General features: G+C 40.9%; 1 protein-coding gene and 1 non-coding gene across 8 annotated transcripts in view; both read left to right on the forward strand.

Annotated features, from left to right (window-relative positions):
• Positions 1-26,174, forward strand: part of KIF13B (kinesin family member 13B) — a 209,474-nt gene that overhangs the window by 42,715 nt on the left and 140,585 nt on the right. The gene's annotated exons all lie outside the window — the stretch shown is intronic.
• On the forward strand, positions 12,333-12,405 carry TRNAK-CUU (transfer RNA lysine (anticodon CUU)). Its single transcript has one exon. It is a non-coding gene; the product is annotated as a tRNA-Lys (tRNA).

The raw sequence follows: 26,174 nt of genomic DNA on the forward strand, positions 1-26,174 counted from the left end.
CTTTGGTTTACAAATTGAATCCTATCCAATTACCCTTCCAATATAAAGGATTTGTAGGATAGAGTGTCTGTATGTGTTAGGATGTAGCAGAGGATTAGGCTCCAAGCTGCTCCAACAATATTTTTAGATTCGAAAACACAATTTATATCACCGTGTATATTGTCCTATTGCCCTAAGAGGAGAGAGGAAGGTCCTTAGCATACATCTCATAAAATGCTGTAGAACTGGAACAGGCTCTGAAAGTCCTGCTAGAGATATGCAGAGAAGATAAGATTAGATGTGATTTTGACTGTAATTAAACCAGTTTAACTTACTATTGGAGGGGCTTTGGCCTCAGTTTTCACTGCCTGAGGGGAGCTGGTTCTGATGATTGTCTGGTCTCTACTCTGCCTTTCAAGAAGGAGGTCCTAGGACTTCCCTGGTGGTCCCGTGGTTAGGACTTTGTCTTCCAATGCAGGGGTTGTGGGTTCGATTCCTGGTCAGGGAGCTAAGATCCCACGTGGCTCTCAGCTGAAAAAAAGACTTTAAGAATGGTTTGCATCAACATCTTAAAAAAAAGAAGAAAGAACTCCTCTGGGTGTTAGACTGCCAGGGTAGGTCTGTTGTCCATAGGGTGGGTTATGTGACACTCCTGTGTCTACCAGGATATTTAAAGGAGATAGAAAAGGCAGGAAAAGAGTATGTATTAAAAAGAATGTGTATATTTCTGCATATGGATAACCGAATCACTTTGTTGTACATCTGAAACTAACACATTGTAAATAACTGTATTTCAAAAAATTTTAAAAATTGATCTGAAAAAAGCAAGAAATCTTCGACAAAGCAAATATCTGGTTACTGTCAACAAGGTGGGCTTGCTTGATTATAAATTTATATGTCAAAAACTTTAATAAAGTTTAAAAATATTCCTAAGTAAAAAGATAGATAATTGTCAAGATTTCAGACATCAGCAGAAAGTAGTCACTGTGAGGGGAAAAAGGAATGCAAGACTAATTTTATTTTTACTCATAAGTACAGTAATTAAAATTTCAGGATACCTGTCAGTTTTTACGTAGCTGGAAGGTCTTTGGAAGTTGACTTTGTAATGCATAAGCAGTTTTTACTGGAGTTCCTTGTTTTGCTAACTGGGATTTTTATAGCAATTTTATGCAATAATTCACATATATCTAAGCCTGCATTAAAGCAGATCTTTTTCTCTTTATTTTTTAGATGAAATGAACACTTAAATAATGATTGTTTTGTAAAAATTTATTTTTTTATTGAAGTGTAGTTGAATTACTATATGTTAATTACTGCTGTACAGCAAAATGACTCAGTTATATGTGTGTGTGTGTGTGTATACACACACATTCTTTTTCATATTCTTTTCCATTATGGCTTATGACAGCACACACACACACACACACACACACACACTGTGCTATACAGTAGAACCTTGTTTATCCCTTTGAATGTTTTAAAAAATAAATTTTACCCTATGAAATGAAAACCACCATGAGAATCGGTACATAGTAGCTTATAATTGCACTGTATTGTTTTGCCAGACTTAACATATTCCTCTATGTAGAAAACTGGGCGACTTGGTGTTTTGGTCATGTGTCACAGACTTCCTTGCTCAACTTTATTCTCATCAGATGTTACCACAACAGAAACCCCATATGTAAGCAAGATCTTTGTGCAGTTTTTACTTCCACTTAGTCACTAGTCTAGTCAGCCGCCCTTGCAATCTGCTATGTTCTTCAGGGGCTTGGAAACTGCCATGTAATGGGAGGAACCAGACATTGAATATACATTTGGTACAATTACGCATGAGTCATTCTAATTAAGTTATGTAAGTGGTACAGGAAAACCCTATTGTATGAATGTCCTTTCTCTGAAAGTTAGATTTAATAGGACTGAGCACATGCGCTCGTCTTTTTATCTGCTCATATCAGGAAGGATGCTTAAAAGTAGGGTGTTGGGACAGAGACTGGTTGAGTCAGACCTTGGCGCTGAACTTGGACTTTGTGCCTTGCCATTTCCACAGGCTTTCCTTAAGTTTTCTGATGTTGATTTCATCTTTATCCTCTGTATCACACACCTCTTCTATGCCGCTTCAGAACCTCTTGGCCTCACTCTCCCCAGAGCCTTTAATCACTCTTCACCCCTGGCTGCTGCCAACTCAAACTGGACCCAGACCAGCTTGACGTGGACACAACCTGACACCTCACGCGTCACTCCCCTGCCCCCTCTTCCCTGGGGCCGCAATCCATGACACGCCTGAGGCTTTGGTCTCTGAGGAATCCACGCTAAGAACATCCTTTTTGTGTGTCCTTGGTCTGTATAGTAAACGAGTTCTCTGTGTTACATTACGGTTGGTCTGTTGTATTTTAACCTGACTCTGAATTTAAAAATTAGGAACAGGTTAGGTCTGTTCTTCACAGTGGGGATTAATTTTTAATTCTGTCCACCTCAGAAGCATTAAATAGGATCTAGGACTGAGCTGCTGTCGGTGGAATTAGCCGTCGTCACTGCTTGTAAGGGTAGGAGAAGGCAAGAGTTGGTTGAAGGGCATCAGAGGAGAACGACTCAGGCTAAGGTTGGCATTCTGGATTTCCCATTACCAGTGGTGTGCCTTTGGGAGTTTCAGTTTCCTTTTCTGTAAAATCGAGGTGAGGACACCATTATACAGATCTTGTCAGATCGCTGTTGGCATAAATGAGTTATTTATGTTGAGTGCCTGCTACATGGTTAGGTACTTGGTAGATGGTAAGTGCTATTATTCATTGATTTGTTTGTTCTGATCATTTTTCATTATAAAAATTTTATTCATTGAAACACATCATATTTTAAGTAATTTTTTCCCAAGCAACATTGGTGCATACTTATTGGCCAAGTTAGACTAATAACCATGCCCTCCTCCAGGGGATCTTCCCAACCCAGTGGTCGAACCCAGGTCTTCCACATTGCAGGCGGATTCTTTACCATCTGCAAGCCTGAAGCCCAGGCTAACAACAGCAATAACAAATCATGCCCTTTTGCTTCTTAATTGGCAGTGATAATTGGCAGTTATCTTAGGTGACTTAAGCTATAGCTGTAAGTGTGGTTTATTAACCCTCCAGATAGCAAGTACAAGATGTTTATTTCAGGCACTGTGGGTTTCCTCTAAAGAGCATCAATTTGCATAATATTGCTCAGAGTTGGTTTCCTTGTTCTGAGCAAAGAGCTATTATTATCATAGTCAAAGCAACTTCGTGGTCAAGGTCTTTGAACACTTAGAAGGTGTAAATAATGCAGAGACAGCTAGGATAGTGTTCTTGGAAATACAAGAAGTGAACAGATAATTTAGTTCTGGGATCTTCTCATTGACGATAAATAGCATTTATAGGCATTATTATTTCTTAGAGTGTGTTGGATCCTTTGCCAGGGATTTTACCTACAAGTTCAGTAAAAGCACTTAAAACAGAAAATATAGGCACCATGATTATCTCAGATTTTTCAGAAGAGGAATGAGGCAGGAAGTTGTTATATCACATAGTAAGTGGCAGAACTAGGATTTGAACTCAGGTCTGCATGAGCTCATCTCTCCAAAGCCACCTATACTCACTGCTTCTTACTGCTTTGTAGGATTTCACAGAAGAGTCTTCTTGATATTTAGACGTTTGAAAAATGTAATTGCTTTTGGAAAAGTAAAAAAAAGAAAAATATAGTTGGTAAATTCAGATTAGAGCAAAACTGTGGGCATTCAACAATTATTGGTTGGTATCTAATATATGGTACCCTGGCAGGGTGCCTGAGAAGGGAAAGATAAGTATGACCTGCTCTTTTTTTTTTTTTTTTTTAATATTTTGTTATGTTGTTCAGTCACCAGGTTCTGTCTGACTCTTTGTGACCCCTTGGACTGCAGCATGCCAGGCTTCCCTGTCCTTCACTATCTTCGAGTTTGCTCAAACTCATGATCCATTGAGTCGATGATGCCATTCAGTCATCTCATCTCCTACTGCCCGCTTCTCCTCTTGCCTTCAATCTTTTCCAGCATCAGGGTCTTTTCCAGTGAGTCAGCTCTTTGCATCAGGTGGCCAAAGTATTGGAACTTCAGCGTCAGTCCTTCCAGTGAATATTCAGTGTTGATTTCCTTTAGGATTGACTGGTTTGATCTCCTAGCAGTCCAAGGGACTCTCAAGAGTTCTCTAGCACCACAGTTCGAAAGCATCAATTCTTTGATGCTCAGCCTTCTTTATGGTCCATCTCTTACATCCATACATGACTACTGGAAAAAGCATGGCTTTGACTAGACGGACCTTTGTTGGCAAAGTGATGTCTCTGCTTTTTAATATGCTGTCTGGGTTTGTCATAGCTTTTCTACAAGTGTATGTACTTGGCTAAGCTGCCTCTTAGTTGTGTCATGTGGGATCTAGGTCCCTGACCAGGGAGCTTGGAGTCTTAGCCACTGGACCACCAGGGAAGTCCAGACTTGCTTTTTTTTTATTCTTTTAAAGGAATTGCGTTGTGGAGTTCAGGAAACACATACACAGCTAGGATATTACATTTGTTAATGCATTCAACAACAATTTGCTGAATGCCCTGTAAGTGTGTCAGTATAGTATTGACCCTTAGAAAACGATGATGCATAAAAGGAAATTTGGTCCCAGGCTTCATGGAATGTCTTAGTCTATCACGGGTATTACAAACTGGTCTAAGACATTTGGGTCATTTATAATCAGACATTAGCAACCTCCAACGATGAGAGCTGGGGCTTTCCCAGGTGGCACAGTGGTGAAGAATCCACCTCCCAATGCAGGAGACGTGGGTTTGATTCATGGATCAGGAAGATCCCCTGGAGGAGGGCAAGGCAGCCAACTCTAGTATTCCTGCCTGGGAAATCCCATGGACAGAGGAGCCTGATGGGCTAGTCTATGGGGTCACACAGAGGCGAGCACAGCTAAGTGACTGTGTGCACACAGACACACACACAGTATGTCAGCCATGAAGTTCTGATGAACACACACACACACATACACATGGTATGTCAGCCATGACGATCTGACGAATGCTGTCTCTCTCTCTCTCTCACACACACACTATGTCAGCCACGAAGTTCTGATGAACACATGCATGCACACACACACAGTATATCAGCCATGATGATCTGACGGATCCCCTCTCAAAGGTATTAGCAGGCGCAGCGTTAGTCATACAGCCTGTTCCTGTGAGCTCTGTGAAGTCACAGCTCTCAGACAGATGCCTTGCCCGAAAGCTTCCCATGAGACCAGTGGAGCAGGATTCAGGACCCTCTGTTAGAATTACGTGGCAGAGTCTGAATTCAGGTCTGCCTAGAGTCCTAAGCAGAGAACCCCAGACTAATGGCACAAGATGCCAGGGTTGCTAGGGCCTTAAATTTTCTCTCTCAAGAATGGAGGTACCTCTGTGAGATTTCTAGTCAGTGTGCAGAGTTTTAACATGGCACATTTTACTAGTTAAAAATTATTTCTGACATTCTGTGTGCTGATTAATGAACCCTGGAGTGTTGTTCAGAAGAAAAGATAGCCGGACCTGTTTTTGCATGAACCCATTTGGCTATCTGATAAAGTTTGTAGACCTTTCTCAGCATAATCTTTCAAAAGCATAAAATGCAAAGGATTACAAAAGAAGCCAAGTATAATGAAATACAGTTTCCAGAATATTTTTAAAGACGTGTAGTGCAGTAATATGTGCTTCTTTATTACTGTATTGACTATGAAGATCTAGTGTTGGGAATAATTCATTTCAAAGTTGTGATGAATATAAATACAACAGTTGTATTGATAAAATAGCTGTAATGTTTGTTGGTGACAAAATCACTGCTAATTCTGTAATTTATTGCCTATATTAATAACTGAGGGTAATGACTAAATTGCTGTTAGATAGTAAAACATGAAAGCGTAACTTTTTCCCCCAACCATTTTTGCAGATGCCCATTCATTCTATCAGGGTTAAGAATCCCTACTCTAGAGTGTGGGTTTTAAAAATAATTATTTATTTTTAATTGATGGTTACAGTATTGGTTTGATTTCTGTCATACATCAGCATGAATTAATCATAGGTGTACATATGTCCCCTCCCTCTGGAGTGTGCATTTTTGATTAGAATCTTCTGTCACCTGATGAAGCCTGGAGTGTATATTTGTGATTAGGATACCGAATGTCAAGAAATTACCCCTACATGTGGATTAAAACTTAACACTCGCCTTTATTGCTATTTTTTCTTTTTAAAAATCATTAGTAGGGAGAATGAGACTGTACAAATAACAAATGCAGTGTGTGGAAGTTCCCTAGGAGAGAGCTATGAAGTGCTATGGGACTATTCAGAAGTATTTTCAAATAAAGACAGAATCTTAATAAAGACAACATGATAAGACGATCTAGACAGACACGAATGCAGTGTTAGGAAGAAGTTGGGGGGAGGAGGAGTGAAAGTTGCAAGTACTATAATTTATGAAGGTTGAAAAAGACATCGCAGAAAAACATGATTAGGACTTTCTTCTGTCTGGCTCAAAAATAAAGATATTTCAAATACAAAGAATAGCATGACGGTTGGCATGGACGGTGGGAGAGCCTGGAAGGTTCTTCCACACATGAGTGACATAATTGTCCAGTCACGGTTTTCAGCACTTTATACATGTTATTTAATCCTCACAGCAGTCTTATTATTATTTGCATTTTTTTTTTCGGATGGAGAAACAGGCATGGAGAGATTAAGAATCTTGCTCAGAGTCAAAACTAGGCCTTGTTTGGCTCCACTGGACTCAAAATGACTCAGTATGAGATTACACTGATGACTGTGGAGGGTAGATTAGTCAGGAATGCAAAGGGAGATTGGAAAATCAGGTCAGAGATTATTAAAGTGATGTGGCAAGAGATGCTAAAGGTGGCCTGAACACTGAGTGTTGAGAACAGATGAAAAGAGTTTTCGTCTTGGAAATCTGCACATTGGTGTTTTCCAGTGAGACAACACCCACAAAATAGGAAATGAAAGTCTAGTGTTTCTGAGTGGAGATTTTCCCCAGCCAGTTTAAATATGTACTTGGCTGAATGAATGCTTGTGTTACCAGTTCTCTCCTGAGTGCAGAATATTCATTACTGGCAGGATTTTCCTATAATCACCAGTTAGCATTTACAGTGAGCACCCCCGTAGCCACTTGCCTGCCTAGGATCACCAGGGGAACAGTTTGCCAGTATTAGATTGTGTGGTGACTAAGCTTGCAGGTGTAAAAGGTACCAACGCCTTGTCAGAGCAGAGGAAACCATTCAGAACCTGGCCTATTTGCTAACATTTCGAGAAAACTCAGAGAAGTGGGAGGAAAAGCTTTAGATCAAGGGCTGACTAACCACTCATTCAGGGTCTGGAGTAGGGTTGTTTCATCTTTGAGGTGAAATACAGCAAACACCCCCTCAGTCCTGACTTTGCTAAGCCCTGCAAAAGAGGTTTCTGGCAGCTTAGTGAGTTCTCCATTACACAGATTCAACAGGACTCCAAAAATGTGAACTTCCATGGATAAATAACCAGGGTCCATAGTTATCCACGTAATAGATCATCAGAGCTATATAAGAGTTTATAAAACATAACTAATCCACGTTCAGCATTTACAGAGAGGCGGAGTCTATTGGTTCCTGGACTCAAAGCTTTCCATTGGCCGAGTCCACATTCAGCTCCTCACTGATTGGACAGACGTTCCCTAGGAGCCTATGGGCGGGCTTCCTTCACGCACATAATCCTTCTAGCCCTTTCTTCATTTTTGCAGGCACAGGAGATATCTTTAACTTCAACTCCCTGATATTCCTGTCAGAAATATCGTTGATTTGTTTTTATTCTGCCGTAAAGCATTGAGAATTTTCGGGTCATCCAATATGAAGTGTTAACATTTTCAGCCTCATAGTCACTGAAATATGTGCTCTTCTACCTTCCCATTTTTTGTTTCCATATTTTTATTTTTCACTTTCTTGTTGACAGACTAATGGTGTGATTTAAGCTAAGGTTTCTTAATATAGAACTTCTGTTTAATTGTTAATTGTAGTTATCAAATTATAGGTTTTCAGGCTGGAAAATAGAAACAATTCTGTTTTATTCTTAATACTCATCCCTAGGACAAGGCATTCATTGGAAGGCAAAGTACTTTCAAACAGCCAAAGCAGGAAAATGGGAAATTTTTTTTTTTTTTTTAGGATATAGTGGCTAAATGCACAGATAAAAATTTTATGCCGTTTTCTCTCCTTACTGAATCTTTATTGAATAAGGGAGCTGAAATCTACTTTTTAAAATTGAAGTATAATTGATGTCCAGTGTAATGTTAATTTCTGCTCTACAGCAGAGTGACTCAGTTATACATGTGTATACATTCTTTTTGATATTTGTTACATTATGGTTTATCCCTGTACATTGACTTATGGTTTCCTGTGCTGTACAGGAGGATCTTGTTTATCCATTCTGTACATGATAGTTTGCATTTACTAACCCCCAAATTCCCACTCCATGCCTCCTCTCCTCTCCTCCCGCTGACAGTCACAAGTCTGTGTTCTGTGTCGGTGAATCTGTTCCTGCTTCACAGATAGATTCATCTGTGTCATTTTAGATTCCACATACAAGTGATATCGTAACGATATGTCTTTCTCTTTCTGACTTAGTTCAGTTCGTATGATGATCTCTGTGTCTATCCATGTTTCTGCAAATGGCATTATTTTGTTCTTTTTTATGAGCCAGTAGTGTTCCATTGTGTTTATGTATCCATTCAACTGTTGATGGACATTTAGGTTGTTTCCATGTCTTGGTTGTTTTGAATAGTGCTATGATCAGAAATCTGTGGATCAAATTATAGCTTCATGCTGTGAACATAGGAGTGCATGTATCTTTGTGAATTATAGTTTTGTCTGGATTTATGCCCAGGAGTGGAATTTCTGGATCATATGGTAGCTATTTTTAGTTTTCTGAGGAACCTCTATACTGTTTTCTATTGGGGCTGCACCAACTTACATTCTCACCAGTGGTGTAGGAAGGTTCCCTTTTCTCCACATACCCTCCAGCATTTGTTATTTGTAGACTTTTTAGCAGTGTCCATTCTGACCAGTGTGAGATGGTGGTGGTTGTTCAGTAGCCAAGTCATGTCCAGCTCTTCACGACTGTGTAGACTGCAGCATACCAGGCTTCCTTGTCTATCACCATCTCCTGGAGTTTGCTCAGGTTTCATGTCCTTTGCATCGGTGATGCCATCCAACTATCCTATCCTCTGTCGCCCTCTTCTCCTTCTGCCTTTAGTCTTTCCCAACATCAGAGTCTTTTCCAACAGTCAGTTCTTCACTCAGGTGGCCAAAGTATTGGAGCTTCAGCTTCAGTCCTTCCAGTGAACATTCAGAGTTGATTTCCTTTAGGCTTGACTGGTTTGATCTCCTTGCAGTCCAAGGAGTCTTCTCCAACACCACAGTTCAAAAGCATCGATTTTTTGGCACTCAGCTTTCTCTGTAGTCCAGCTCTCACAAGCATCCATGAGTACTGGAAAGACCATATCCTTGACTATGTATAGACCTTTGTCGGCAAAGTGAGGTCTTGGCTTTTTAACACACTGTCTAGGTTTGTCGTATCTTTTCCTGCATTTCTCTAATAATTAGCAAATTGAGCATCCTCAGAGTTTGGTATGGGGGGTTCTCTGACCCCACATGGACCAAGGGATGGCTGTACTCTTTCATTAAATATGTAGGAAGAGTCAGATCTTGATTTTAAAAGGTTAATGGACTTTTTTCTCATTCGTATGTAATTATTAAAAGAAAGCTTAATATACCAATTTAATATACATGTTAACCCACGGAATACCATTTCTTCATCATACTCCTTGTTTTGTAAATAATTTCTAGTTTAGTTACACATTAAATTTTATTATTAAAGATAAGTTAATGAGAAGCAACATATTGATCCATCTTTTATCTGTTTTAAATTACTAGATGTATATAATTTAAATACTTGTTTAATTACTTTCAGTAATCTATCTTACAAAATGTATTCTGTAATATAGGCCTCCTTGAAATGAATGTTAACACTTTTATTAGAATTTAAAAATGAAGTCAGGTTGTTTTGTATGGAGAATGTGTTTGACTTACTTGATTAATGATAATAAGATAATCAAGATTTGATAAGATATGTAGGATACTGATTTAATAATTAAGTCCCATTCTAGTTATAGTGCAGACTTTTCCATAAATTGAATCAGCTAAATGTGTAGCTTCAGTGTTTTGATGAAAATGTATTGAAAGCACATTGTAAGATGAAATAATTTTGCCAAATAGTATTCTTTTGTCAGAGGTATAATGAAGTTAACAAGATTTGATTTGTTTCCATCCTTTCTGAGTTTTAGAGGTTAAGCAAAGTTCCAATAAGTGAAACAATAGCAGGTGTGATTAACTTGAGAGGTTATGGTAAAGTCTTTGGCCTCTATCCAGGAAACTGAGAAAATGAATGCTCTGTGACCTGGCTTACAGTTCCTTTTGCCAGTCCAGTTTTTGCTTTCAGGAGACCTAATCGATTCATTAGCTTATAGATCCTTAAAAATAATATTTGATATTAGATCATTCTGGTGTTTTTTTTTTTTTTTTTGCTGTGTACCATGGCAGGAGTGTGAAGATTTGAGTGACGTTACTGTAACAAACCTCCTTCCAATTCAGTCCTCTTGCATATTTTAGCAGGATTTTCAGTGCTTTGCGTCTGTGCTCAGTCTCTTCCGACTCTGACCCCATGGACTGTAGCCTGCCAGGCTCCTCTGTCTATGGGATTTCCCAGGCAAAAATGCAGGAGTGGGTTGCCATTTCCTACTCCAGGGGATCTTCCGACCCAGCAAGCAAACCCTCGTCTCTTGTTTTCTCCTGCACTGGCAGGCAGCTTCTATACCACTGGCGCCATCTGGGAAGCCCTTTCAGTGCTTTACTTCTGTACAAAAGAAAATAGGAGTACCATTAATGCTCAGTGCCAACTCATTTCAGTAGTAAGTTATAGTAATCCATGGACTTGTTTCATTATAAGATGCTTTTCCATTACAGTTTTTACTTTATTGTGTTTATCAAAATTTGTAATATATTTATTTTGTTCTAGTCAATTATGTGCTACTAATAATTGTATTGATAGCTCAATGCAGAAGAGTAACCAGAGAAATTTAAAGTTTTAATTTATATAGATATTTTTGCAGAAACACATGATAGAGGGTTAACAGAAGACTTTATATTAGGATAAAATGTTTTGTGCAAACTATCAGTAGAATGGAATTTGGAGACCAAGTGTTTCTTTTTCATTGCCTTCAAATTTTCAAGTCAGTTCAGATGTTGGGTAGATGACGTCATATCACTGGGTGACTTGACGGGAAAGAAGTAAAGGTATGAAATTATTGGCTATTAAAGAAAAGTTTTTTCATTTAAAAAACAGTGGATTGTATCAACAATAAAATATCATTATTTAAATTTATATAAATTTATGGTAGTTGGATTCCAGTGAATAAATTTAGGAAATTCTATTTAAAAATATAAAAATTCAGGAATTCTTTGCAACTATTTAAATCCATTTTTGAATAACTTTATATGACAATTCAAATATACAAGGAGGTTTTTTTGGGGGGTTCAGTTCAGTGGCTCAGTCGTGTCCGACTCTTTGCGACCCCATGAATCGCAGCATGCCAGGCCTCCCTGTCCATCACCAACTCCTGGAGTTCACTGAGACTCATGTCCATTGAGTCAGTGATGCCATCCAGTCATCTCATCCTCTGTCGTCCCCTTCTCCTCCTACCCCAATCTCTCCCAGCATCAGAGTCTTCTCCAATGAGTCAACTCTTTGCATGAGATGGCCAGAGAACTGGAGTTTGAGCTTTAGCATCATTCCTTCCAAAGAAATCCCAGGGCTGATCTCCTTCAGAATGAACTGGTTGGATCTCCTTGCAGTCCAAGGGACTCTCAAGAGTCTTCTCCAACACCACAGTTCAAAAGCATCAATTCTTCGGCGCTCAGCCTTCTTCACAGTCCAACTCTCACATCCATACATGACCACAGGAAAAACCATAGCCTTGACTAGACGAACCTTTGTTGGCAAAGTAGTGTCTCTGCTTTTGAATATGCTATCTAGGTTGGACATAACCTTCCTTCCAAGGAGTAAGTGTCTTTTTTGGGGGGTACATGATCAAAAAAATTTTTGAAGACTATTCCAGGTATGGGTATACCTAGATTTATTAATCTTAGGCATATATTCATTGACTGTCTGAAGAAGATTTTAGCTTAAGATGTACCAGCTTTTTACCTCTTCTCCTACTGTTTGATTTTTATATTTAATTTCTTCTACCATCATTTCAGGCTGCCTGGCTAGCTCAATAGGTAGAGCATGGGACTCTTAATCCCAGGGTCATGGGTTTGAGCCCCACCTTGGGCGTATGCCCAAAGAATCTGCCTGCAATGCAGGAGACCTGGGTTCAGTCCTTGGGTCGGGAGGATCCCCTGAAGAAGGAAATAGCCATTTCCTTCAGTATTTCAGGAAATACTTCAGGAGTGAAGTATTTCCTTCACTCCAGTATTCTTGCCTGGTGAATTGCATGCACAAGGAGCCTGGTGGGCTACAGTCCATGGGGTTGCAAAGAGTTGGACACAACTGAGTGACTAACACTTTCACCCTTTCATAGTCATTTCTCTGGTGTTTTTACAGAATATATTAACTTGTACTTTCAACGTTGTCTCTTCATTCCTTGTTTACCAAGAAGAGATCCTGTCCTTCCCCCTTTCTATGTTATGTCCTCTTAGAGCCCACTTGCTTTATTCATAAGTTGACATTATTATATACATATATATATGTGTGTGTATCCATCCATCTTTCACTGGCTTCTCTGCCCATCCATCTGTCCGTCTATCCCTCTGTCTCAGTGCTAGACCAAATGATGTGTTAGATTTCCTGTCTTTCTCTGGGATTGTTATCACAACTGGTTCATAGGCTGTTTGATGGGGTTGTTCTAGCATAAAGTTAAAACAAATTTCTCTTTTTCTTAAATTCAGTCAGTTGCATCAGATTGTACCACATTTTAAACCATGACTCTCTTGAGTAAGCTTTTTATTTTTCCTGTGGTTTTGTTTACTTTTAAACTCTGTCTTTGGTGATTTAGTCGCTAAGTTGTGTCCAATTCTTGTGATCCTATGGACTGTAGCCCGCTAGGCTCCTCTGTCCATGGAGTGAGTTCCATTTCCTTCTCCAGGGGATCTTCTGACCTAGGGATCAAACCCAAGTCTCCTGCATTGCAGGTGGATTCTTTTACCCCTGAGCCACCAGGGAAGCCCCAATTCTGTCTTCAGCATATTCTTAAGTTTTTCCCTTTCAGATCTTTAGCTATATGATTCTATTAATTTCCTCCAAAGATCTTTGTCTCTGAGCCTTCTGTCTTAGTTACTCTCTAGATAACTGTTACCTGAAATTCAGTGGGAAGAATTAACATTTTCTGGCTCGTTTACATTTTTAGATCATGGTTTCTTAAGGAAACTGATAGTTTAGAGTCTAATGTGTAACAGTAAAGGAAGGACAAAACATTGACAGAGAATATACATAGGAAAAGTAGTATCTGGAGATGTGAGGGGAGGCTTTGAAGAGTAAAAGTGAAGTCGCTCAGTCATGTCCGACTCCTCGCGACACTGAACTGTAGCCCGCCAGGCTCCTCCGTCTATGGGATTTTCCAGGCAAGAATACTGGAGTGGGTTGCCGTTTCCTGCTCCAGGGGATCTTCCTGACCCAGAGATTGAACTCAGATCTCCTGCATTGCAGACAGACTCTTTACCATCTGAGCCACCAGGGAATCCCTGGAGAGGGATTATTTATCAGGAGAGATTTTATTTTAGACAGGATATAGTGATGGTTAACCTAACTCCTAGTCTGTCATTTCAGTAGACATTCATTGGATACCTACAATCTGAAAGGGCTAAATTTAAGCGTTGAGATGAGAAGATGAAGGAGCTGGGTGGAGGCCAGGGTGGAGGCCTCTGGCTACTGGTGTACCTGTAAACAGTTCATACGATGTAGTGCCTGTTAGAAGGAAGCATATTCAAGGAATTCTGGGAACCTTGTGTTTTCATCTTTAATTTCTGTAATTCTCTTATGCCTTCTGATAAGCATGATATAACTGTGCTCATAATGTCCCAAGACACAAGGGTATTTTAGATAGGAAACAGGTTTATGAACATCAGTGGGGATTCAGTTGTTACCCAAAAGAGAGAGGGAACAGGAAGAGATGATATTAAAAAATGCCAACAAACTTTACCATCTATTTTTAATGAGCGAGAGATTCGAATAATACAGCAAAGTACAATGAGCCATCTTGGGGGGATGTGTCTTGACAGCCCTCCGCCCTGGAAAAAAAAAATCATACTATTGCAAGTGAATTTTTGATAGATGGAAGATCTTAAAACTGGGCACTTAGTGCCTTATCGCCTCTGGACCAGCTCTTACTCTGGAGTTTTTTCCAAACTAGTTCACCGAGGAGAAGAATAAGACCTTTGCACCATCTTGCCTCCGTAGCCAAAAGGCATTCATCATCTCCTGCTTTTGCAATCTCTCTGTTGAGATTTTAGGAAATCCATACACAATATCCCCTCTTCACTTGGTACTTATTCTGTGCCAGGTCCTGTTCTAATCCCCATAGCGATCCCTGACATCGGTTCTCTTACTGTCTGCGTTTTACAGATAAGGCAAACTGGAGCACAGACTGGTTGGCTAAGTTTCTCAAGTCATGTAGTACACCGTGCAGTCGGGATTCAAAATCAAGCAATTTGATTCCTGAGCCCAGTCTCTTTACCACTGTAAACAATGAAAGGTATGAAGAAATACTGACTTAAACTTGTAGAATGCTTAAAAAATTTTTGGCAGTTTCAGCAGTTTTACACAAGCACATTTCTTAGGCAGGTCTCTCTCTCAGCTCTCTGGGAAACAGAAATACCGGTTAATACGTGGACGTGTTGTCCTGTGTTGCTGACACACTTACGTATGGAGGTGAGTGAACAAAAGTAACGTGCAGGCATCCCTCCTGTACACAGTTCCTCTTCCTGGTGTGTGCAGAGTGAGTTTTAAACTTCAGTTCATATCCTCATTTACGGTTTTATTTCCAGGAGTCTAAATTTGCATTCAGAAGCTTCCAGTGCTTTTTTCTTTGTCCTTCAAACTAATGCATTCTAAGATTGCCACTGCTTTCTTTAAGACAGTTTAGTTCAGTTAAGAATACCCTAAATTCTGAAGCCATACTGCTTCTTAAGAGTTAGTTGGTTATATCTTGGAATATGAGATAACCAAAGGATGTACGTGTGTTCTTTCCAAGCCATTTCCCATGTTGTGAGTCATCCTTCTACCCCACTCTGTGTTGTACAAAAAGTGCTGTATTTGCCTGTTTGTTAGGTAGGCTTGACAAGTCTTCTGTACCTGCACCCCCTTGCAAATGTGCAACTTAGTCTCCTGGGACTACAACATATTTCCTTAAGGTTTGTTTGCCTATTAAGGAAACCAGACTTCATGAAGGAGAGAAGAACAGAAACAAAGCCTTGAAAAAACAATGCAGAGAAGGTTGAGCCATGAAAGAAGATTCAGGATTGATCTCACGTGACCTACATGTTTTTGATTGTGTCACTTCAGTGGAATATTGCTTCTGCCTTGGTTTGAATCTTTAATTTAATTGTTGACTTGAGCAAGCAGCTTGATCTTGCTGAGCCTGTTTCCTCACTTGTAAAATGAGGATAATGGAACCTATTCTTTAGGGTTGTTGTGGAGATTAAAGAAAATAATATGTGGAATGCAGTGTGGACCTGATAAGAGCACAAACCTGTATTGAATCTAGATCTGAACCCTCGTCTGTCTAGTTCCCAAGCCACGTTCTTTCCATACCACATAGGATATTGCCCGGTGGCCTGAAGCAGATTATGTGGGTGATTGCCTGGTTCCTGAAGTAGCAGAGAGGTTTGATGAGGTTAAGTGACCACTGGGATCACAAAGCTAAAGCAGGGCAGAATGAAAACTGAATGAAGGGTTTCTACTTGCTAGTGTCTACAACATCATGCCATAGAGACAGCATCTTCCATATGATCTGTTATCTTATCAACTATATTGCAAGCTTCTTAGGGATTTCAGCTCTGAAGTCCTTGGTGCCATCCAGTTATAAGCCTGGAATAGTTAGACGCTCAAGGCTTAATGCAGTAAGGATGACTTGGGCCCAATGACTCCCGTGTATGTTTTGAATCATTCAGTGTGGACATTAGAAATTAAATAAAATTTACTAAAATTTTTACATACTGAGCTTGATCCAAAAAAGACAGACCTAAATTTCAGATGGGCAGTTTTGCACGTATGGGTCATAAAACAAATAGCAAATATGAAGTTAAATTGATGCTGAGCATATGACCCAGCAGTTTTACTCTTAGGTGTCCAAGAAAGAGAAAAATTAATGTCTCCACAAAACCTATGAAGAAAATCAAAAGTGGTTAAAGAGGTAAAAGCAGTGAACGAAGTAATAATTAGAAATGGTCCAGAGGAATAAGCATGAATGAAAAGGCAACCGTGTGCATTTGACCAGGAGTTTGTCATTTCTTAGACGAGTCTAAAAATAGGGAGAGAGACTGGATTGTGAGAATTCTTCTGTTCTTTTGAGTGAAATATAAACACATGTTAAGACTGTCAACCTCTTTGGTCATTGTGGACATACAAATTAATATCAGCAAGATGCCACATCACATCCACTTGAACAGCTGTAAATGTGAAGCAGACACTGCTAAGAGATGGCGAAGGTGTGGGGCACCTGTGGCTCTGACTTGCTGCTGGTGGGCATGTAACCTGCTGCACACACTTAGGAAAAAGGCGTGATTCTTTCCTGTAAAGACAGATACACACTTACCCTACAGGGCAGCAGTTCTTTGGTTAGGTGTCTATACTTGCATAGATTTGTAGAAATGAAAGTAAACGTCTGTACAAAGACTTGTTCTTGAATGTTCATAGCGGCTCTGTTCATCGTAGCCCTAAACTGGAAACAATCTGAAATGCCTGTCCACTGCCAGGAATAAAAATGAACAGGGAACTGATAAATGATGAACCTCACAGCATGCCCGAGTTTGGGAGTTCCCTGGTGGTCTAGCGGTCAGGACTCTGCTTCCACTGCAGGGGCACGGGTTCAATCCTTGGTCAGGGAAGTAAAATGCTGCTGCTGCACAGCGCCCCCAACAAACAAATGAACAAAATCACGCCTGAGTGATAGATACTGGATGCAAAAGACCACATATTGTATAATTTCATTTATATGAAATGTTCACAAAAGAAGGACTGAAAGCAGATATAGTTGTTAAGTGGTTGCTAAGGGCTGGGCAAAGGACTTGGGATTGAGTACAGCCAGGCTTGAGGAAACTTTCCAGAGTGACAGAGTTGTTCTTAAAGTAGATTGGGGTGGGGGGCTCACAACCCTGTACCTTTCCTAAAAGTCAGTGAATTGCTCCCTTAGAATGGATGACTTTATGGTATATAAATTATGATGTCCATAAAACTGTTAAAACTACATAGATATGTACAATATATTAGATCTTAAAAACTGTTGCATTTTTAAAAGACAATAGCATTGGTAACTCTTAAGAAAATGCCAAGGTTTAACTGAACTCTCCCTTCTCTGCCATTTATTAGTACTTAACTCCTCATCCAATCTTCCTTTAGCTGCCAGTTGAGAGCCAATTTCTCCTGCTATTTACCAGTTGGCTAGTTCAAGAAACCCGGGTTACTGTGCTGATGCATGTGGTTTAAGGAGTTCTTGCTGTCTAATGGGATTTCTGGCTTTTGCTGGTCCAGGCATATTTGATTCCTCAAAATATCTATGTCTACAGCTTCTTTTCTTGAGCTGTGCTGTGCGACATGTGGGATCATAGTCTCCCAACCAGGGATCGGACCCCACACCCCCTGCATTGGAAGCACAAAGTCTTAACCGCTGGACCACCGGGGAAGGCCCATACAGCTTCCTTCTTAGGCTGTGAAGTGTTAGCACTGCATGCTGGTGGCCTCAACTTATGCTTTAATTCTTAATCCTGTTCCAGCTTCCACATCCTCACCCTTTTCTTCAAGATCAAGGCTTTTGTTAATTCATTTTACCTTCCCTATTATTCCTTTGCCTATTAAAATCAACAGTGACAAGCATGGAAATGATGGAAGCGTGGTTTATTTTGGGTGACATAAAGCATTTCTTTTGGGAAATGTTATGAGGTAAACAAACACAATTCCTGCTTCCAAAAAAAGCAAAAGGCTACATAATTGTACACTGAAGAATAGGTGTCTTTTTTTCCTTTGAATTTCAGGCTTTACTTTTAGTGAAAAAAAAAAAGGGGGGGTAGACTATTTGTATCTGTGACATGTAGCAGTTAAAGTCAAGTTAGTTTTGGGAGAAGAGATGAATATTAATACTGTAATTAAACTTGATTGAAATACAGTTTCAAATTTGACTTGAAAGCTTACGGTGAAAGTACTCTATTCATCCTGTGACGTTTACTTTTGTAATTTTCTAAGTTATAGCCAAATATCGTATTTCTTATTGCTTTATTCTCTGGCATTTAGCATTATTTTAATATTTAATGATGTCTTCAGCACTTCCCTCTGAGGGTGCCCTGCATGAAGTTTCTTTTAATGAAGAACAGGAGTGTTGTGGTTCGTTAGTGATGTTCACCGTGTGCTTGACCTGGGAAAGTGGCTGGTTGAGTGCCTTGAATTTGCCACCAGAAGCTTGAATGTGTGCTTTGAAGCAGGCAGACACCAGTGTGAATCTTAATTCCATTTCCACTGGCTGTGTTAATTTCTGAATGCTGAGTAACTCAGATGTAACATGAGGATGTCTCATAGGATTGCTGTGATGAAAATAAAGTACTTAATGTAGGGCTTGGTGCTCAGTTATCATTCCATAAGAAAAAACTCTGTGAAGCTTGTGTCTACATGATTCCATGTCCGAACAGTCCAAATTGAATGAGGGTATTGCCCCACTTCTCGTTGGTGTGAGCAAGACCTAGGAAACTCCTTGTGAGTTATTTACCCCTGGATCAGTTGGATCTTGGCTTGCTGTTGAGCTTTGTTAGATCAGGGCCAGAAGAGTCCTTATTGTAGGGCAAGTGTAGCACACTACTCCTGGAGAAGGCAATGGCACCCCACTCCAGTACTCTTGCCTGGAAAATCCCATGGACGGAGGAGCCTGGTAGGCTGCAGTCCATGGGGTCGCTAAGAGTCGGACACGACTGAGCGACTTCACTTTCACTTTTCACTTTCATGCATTGGAGAAGGAAATGGCAACCCACTCCAGTGTTCTTGCCTGGAAAATCCCAGGGACGGGGGAGCCTGGTGGGCTGCCGTCTATGGGGTCGCACAGAGTCGGACACGACTGAAGCGACTTAGCAGCAGCAGCACTACTCCTCAACTGACCTTTCTGGGCTCTAAACCCAATGCCTCCTGGTGTTCAAGAAGATCTTTCCATTGTGGCTGGTTGTACCTCTTCTCTGAGCCCTGAAGACTGTTCAGTGTACAGCAGCTTCTCCCACAGTAGTTATTTCCTGGATGGTTTTATGGCCCTTTGGGGCCTTACCTTCTGTATGTGCCGTTCAGCACTGAGTCAAACATGGAAGGAAACTCCTTGCAGATTTCTAGAATTCTTCCTCTGGGTTGCTTCCTTTTCTCTGGCCAGCAAATTCCCACTGCCTTAGCTCTTCAGTCTCCACCATCTCCGCTCAGGCCACCATGTCCTGCCTTGGGTTTCCTCTTGGTGTCCCAAGCATCTGTAGGTAGGAAGCCTGGGCAGCTGTAGGGCCCAGCTCACTTGCTGTCCTTCTCTCTGAGTTATTCCCCCACACTGCCTCTTATCCATTGTCTGAAAACATTTGCTCCGCGTCTTTTGTGCAGTTTTCTTGTCTATGGCATGAAAGGTAGAGCCAGTTATTCTGTCACGGCTAGAGTTTTGGACTTACGTCGAGCACTGATCCTATAGCAGACAGCTTGGTGGCTCAGATGGGAAGGAGTCCGCCTGCAACGCAGGAGACCTGGGTTCAATGCCTGGGTCAGGAAGATCCCCTGGAGAAGGGAATGGCCACCTACTCCAGTATTCTTGCCTGGAAAATTCCATGGACAGAGGAGCCTGGTGGGCTACAGTCCATGGGATTGTGAAAACACGACTGAGGACAAGGAAAAAGATCACTTGCATTTTTTTATTTTGAATCACCATTGTCAGAAAAAGTCTCAGGGGTCCATTTTAATAAATATCTTAAGACCAAATGTTTCCTTTTCAGTTCTCAGTTGTTTAGTAGCTAAGTCATGTCTGACTCTTGGGATCCCATGGATTGTAGCCCACCAGGCTCCTCTGTCCGTGGGATTTCCCAGGCAAGAATACTGGAGTGGTTTGCTATTTCTGACTCAGGGATCAAACTCGAATCTCTTGTGTCTCCTGCATTGGTAGGTCGATTCTCTACTGTGCCTTCTGGGAAGCACATAACTCCTCTTTTTAAAAAGTGAGATGTAATTGATTTTTACCATTATATTAAGTTTCAGAACATTATATTAAGTTTCATCGTGATTTGATGTTTGTATATATTGCAAATTGATCACCACAGTAAGTCGTTAAAACTACATCCATCACCACACATAGTTACAATTTTGCATGTGTGTGTGTGAGATGAGAACTTTTAAGATCTATTCTTTTAGCAAATTTCAAATATATAGTACTCTGTGTCTTGATTACACTTCTTATTCATTCCTTGGTCCACTGTAGTCTGAAATACTGATCCCACTGCTTCCTGGCTCTCACAGGGCAGGTCAGTGATCCTTTAAGTGCTGACCCTGGATCCTTTTCAGCTCCACCAGCTAAGACAGAGCAGATGCGAGGCTTATCACCTAGATACCCACCCAAAGCTTGTAACGAATCTTGCTGATGAGCTGTAAGGAAACAGAAGTGACTTGGAGTGTCTTGTGAGCTATGTTATATCCCACTCAGGGTTTCCTCTGTTGTTGTTGTTCAGTTGCCAAGTCCTGTCCGACTCTTCTTGACCCCGTGAACAGCACACCAAGCTTCCCTGTCCCTCACCCTCTCCCGGACTTTGCCCGAGTTCATGTCCATGGAGTCTGTGATGCCATCCAATCATCTCATCCTCTGTCGTCCCCTTCTCCTCCTACCTTCAATCTTTCCCAGCATCAGGATGTTTTCCAATGAGTTGGCTCTTCACATCAGGTGGCCAAAGTACTGAAGCTTCAGCATCAATCCTTTCAACGAATATTTAGGGTTGATAATCACGATGGTGTGATCACTCATCTGGAGCCAGACATCCTGGAATGGGAAGTCAGGTGGGCCTTAGGAAGCATCACTACGAACAAAACTAGTGGAGGTGATGGAATTCCAGTTGAGCTATTTCAGATCCTGAAAGATGATGCTGTGAAAGTGCTGCACTCAATATGCCAGCAAATTTGCAAAACTCAGCAGTGGCCATAGGACTGGAAAAGGTCAGTTTTCATTCCAATCCCAAAGAAAGGCAATGCCAAAGAATGCTCAAACTACCGCACAATTGCACTCATCTCACAGGTCGCACAGAGTTGGACACGACTGAAGTGACGTGGCAGCAGCAGCAGCACACGCTAGTAAAGTAATGCTCAAAATTCTCCAAGTTAGGCTTCAGTAATACATGAACTGTGAACTTCCAAATGTTCAAGCTGGATTTAGAAAAGGCAAAGGAACCAGAGATCACATTGCCAACATCCATTGGATCATTGAAAAAGCAAAAGAGTTCCAGAAAAACATCATCTTCTGTTTTATTGACTATGCCAAAGCCTTTGACTGTGTGGATCACAGCAAACTGAGCCACCTGGCAGCCCTCATAACTTCACATTAGTTACAGTATTAGGTCTGTAGGCTCTAGTCTCATCTGTGGAGAGAAGCCTGGCTTCTATTTTGTTTTGTTTCTAGAAGCATTTTTGCTTTTGTTTCAAGTATATTCTGAGTAGTTGCTGTGTATTTGTATGTTAGTCGCTCAGTCATGTCCGACTCTTTGTGACCCCGTGGGGTATAGTCCACCAGGCTCCTCTGTCCATGGAGTTTTCCAGGCAAGAGTACTAGAGTGGGTTGCCATTCCCTTCTCCAGGGATCTTCCAGACCTAGGGATTGAATATTGGAGGCAGATTCTTTACTGTCTGAGCCACCAGGGAATCTGGTGCTAAATGGAATTCTAATTACTAGTCTAAAAGGTATATTACTGTATATGTCTAATAGTTAAGACTTTTTGGGTGAGTGTCAGGAATTACAGAGAGCCTGGGACAGGGTAAATCAGGAGCTAACTTAGCTACTGAGCAATTGAGACAAGCTCATCTGCTGCTGCTAAGTCACTTCAGTCGTGTCCGACTCTGTGTGACCCCATAGACGGCAGCCCACCAGGCTCCCGTCCCTGGGATTCTCCAGGCAAGAACACTGGAGTGGGTTGCCATTTCCTTCTTCAGTGCATGAAAGTGAAAAGTGAAAGTGAAGTCGTTCAGTCATGTCCCACTTTTCGCCTCCTCATGGACTGTAGCCTACCAGGCTCCTCCGTCCATGGGATTTCCCAGGCAAGAGTACTGGAGTGGGGTGCCATTGCCTTCTCCGGACAAGCTCATCACGTCTTGGTAAATTCCAGCAAGCACTGTGGAATGCCTACTTAACGTCAGGTGCTGGGGAAGTGGAGGAGAATGAAACTGCTCTTTGCTCTCTGTAGCTCAAAGTCCAGGAGGAGGCCACACAGCCATAGTACTTGCTGAGAAAAAGAAGGCCTAAGGGATGTGATAGTTCCTAAAAGAGGACAGAGAAGGTGACTGTTTTCTGAAGGACAGGAAGGTTATCACTAGGGCAAAAAGCGGGAGAGGTACACAGGTAGCCAAAAGTAAAATGTCACCACGCCTGCAGGACCGACAGCTACAAGTGAAGCGAGTAGTAGTTGGGGGAGGACAGGTGGGAAAAGGTGATGTTGTGAAGAGCTTTTCTTGCTTACAGCTTTCTCTGCCTTTTTCACTTTATTTTTTTCATAGTATTTATTACACATTCATTCATTCATTCTGTTGTAAAAGAATTTAAGCTCTTAGCATTTTTAAAAAAAATTAATTTGTTTTAATTGGAGGCTAATTACTTTACAATATTGTGGTGGCTTTTGCCATCCATTGACATGAATCAGCCACGGGTGCATGTCCCCCTCCCCCCCCATCCTGAACCCCCCTCCCACCTCCCCCTCTATTCTTCCCCTCTGGGTTGTCCCAGAGCCTATTTTACAGAGTGAAGTTAAGTCAGAAAGAGAAACACCAGTACAGTACATTAGCGCAAATGTATGGAATTTAGAAAGACGGTAACGATGACCCTATATGTAGGACAGCAAAAGAAACACAAATGTAAAGAAAAAGCTCTTAGGATTTTTTAAAAAACCTCTTGGCCCCTGTATGTGGGATCTGAGTTCCCCAATCAGAGATTGAGCCTGCACCCCATACATTGGCAGTATTTAGCTGGAGATGCTTGGAAATTGAATTTGCACATAAGGAAGTTAAGTCTATAAGGAAGTTAAAGAAATATTTGCTAAGCAGTGAGTTTGGGGAGTAATTATAGTAATGGGTTAGAAATTTTAGTTTTTCTCAACCCGCTGGCTGACTTGAATCTCAGATTAACATTGAGGTTAATCTGAGAACTGTGGATCAACCTCACAGCAATGACGGACCTAACATTCTTGATGCAGGAATGTAGGTGCACCAGTATTTTGTGTTTCTTTCCCCCCCTTGAAGCCCCCAGGCTTTCCAACTTTTAAGTCTGAATTGTAGACCTACCACTGCTTATAGTGAAGACAGGAACTTCACCTTAAGCTCTGTTTCATAGCTACTGTTGGCTCAGTGGTAAAGAATCCACCTGCCAATGCAGGAGATGTGGGTTTGATCTCTGGGTTGAGAAGATCTCCTGGAGAGGGAATGGCAGCCCACTGCAGTATTTTTGCCTGGAAAATCCCATGGACAGAGGGGCCTGGCTGGCTACAATCCATGGGTCACAATGACTTAGTGACATGACTTAGTGACTAAACAGCAACAATTGTTCCAGGTGACATTTGCGTTTAGGATTCCTTTTTGGGATTTGATACTTAGGATTCTTTGTTGGGATATTAAAGGGGACTGTATTCTTTACTAGGGTGGGGAGAATCTGTAGGGTAGTCCTCGTCAGATTGTGGTGGCCCTTGATTTTAGGTTCTTGGGATTAGATTTGGAAACATTGTCTTTAGTGGTATGAATTTGTAGGTCTCTGTTTTCTTTGAGTGTGAAGAAAACCCTCTTCTGCTTTCTTCATGCTGCTGCCGCTGCTGCTAAGTCACTTCAGTCGTGTCCGACTCTGTGTGACCCCATAGACGGCAGCCCACCAGACTCCCCTGTCCCTGGGATTCTTCAGGCAAGAACACTGGAGTGGGTTGCCATTTCCTTCTCCAATGCATGAAAGTGAAAGTGAAGTCGCTCAGTCATGTCCGACTCTTAGTGACCCATGGACTGCAGCCCACCAGGCTCCTCCGTCCATGGGATTTTCCAAGTAAGAGTACTGGAGTGGGGTGCCATTGCTTTCTTCATAGCAGGAATTTAAAACTCAGCCATGTGGAAGGCACAGCAGTTCAGGTCTAGCCAGGGGCTGCATGTGCACATTTAGGCCTAGCGTTTCCACATCTTCTGAATTTTCAGAAGGATTCTAATGTGAAATCTTCTGATTTTCTGTTTTTGGTCAGTATTGTGAGGATTAAGTAAAATATAGCTGTGAGCTGTACTGCTTGTGAACACTGAGTATGTGCCCTCTGGTTTGGAGCCTGACATATGGCTCTGGGTCTGAAAGGGTAAGAGAACTGGAGAGTTAATTTCACACTCAGTAAAAAAAAAAAAAAAAATTTTTTCCAGAGAAATCTAATCACATTAATCCATTCAGGGAAACTAGAGATATATAGACTCATAAAATTGAAAACCAGCGATAACCAAAAATACTGAAAGAAAGAAAAATTTATAAGCATTTTCTTGGAATGAGTGCTTCAATAATCTATCCTAATCTCTGTGTACACCTTGATGTTATTTTCACATCTAATTTTTACAATGAATGTGTATTTCTCTGTTAACATAGCATGTGAAACGTATTTTATTAAACCCACAAATGAATCAGGATTAATATAATTCTTTGGTTAGATTTTAAAGTTTCTTGTAGTAAAAGTGGGCAGTGAATTAAAATTTACTAGTGTGTTTGACAGATGAGAAGAAGCAGGTGATTTGCAAATGATTAATTAATAGTGTATTCTTTGGTGCAATTTCAGTATATGGTAATTTGAAATTATGGAATTTATTAACTTGAGTTTTCATCTCTCTAAAGTTCTGTGATTGGGAAATATGCCACTTGTGCTTCAGTGACTGTGTTCTTGGAATGTCCCTCTGTTCTCAACCAAGTACAGTTTGTGTGGGTGGAAGATTTTAATAGAGAATTGTCAAAACTGTCTTATCTCTAGATTTAAAGACGTTTCTCTGAGGATGTATATTAGAGGTTGTGACTTGAATGCGCTTCCTGTTTCTTAGGCGCCCCCTCTCCCCCACCTTCTGGGATACTCGGCGCCACTCATTTCTCACCTTTCCTTGTCTTCAGTGAATGTGCTTTCTGTGTTTGTGTAATATGTTTCATGTATAATTATCTCCTAGTTTCATTGAAGATAGAATTTGTTTCTTGTTTCCTTTATTGTTTGGGGGATGATTTTAGGGAGCCTGGATGGTGGTGGAAATGTTTTTATTCTATCAGGAGTATTGTGAGTGAGAGTAACATGAGTGACTTGACTTAGATTGGATGTTTAGGAAAGATACATGTAGAGAAATGATAAGCTAAGAAATGACAAATGAGTTTAGCCTCAAGATTTCAAGGTTGGAAAAAACCCACGAGTGAAAGCCCGTAGACCAGGAAGCTTGTGTACACTGAGCCAATTAGAAGAAGGCCAGTGAGGGTGAAAGGAAGATGGCCCTAGATGTGGTTGAGATAGAAGGCAGGCCAGGTCACCTAGGGATTGTAAACATTCACTAAATAAGCAGAAAGCCTTGTGTTGGACACTGATAAACCCTGGAAGACACACTCTGTCCTTCAGAAGCTTGTAGTTTAGTTGGGGAGATAATCCATTTATATTAATATTAGT

Source organism: Bos grunniens, chromosome 8 (genome assembly GCF_055505025.1).
Source record: "Bos grunniens cultivar Pamir isolate PY7600 chromosome 8, Bosgru_T2T1.0, whole genome shotgun sequence".
Lineage (NCBI taxonomy): Eukaryota > Metazoa > Chordata > Mammalia > Artiodactyla > Bovidae > Bos > Bos grunniens.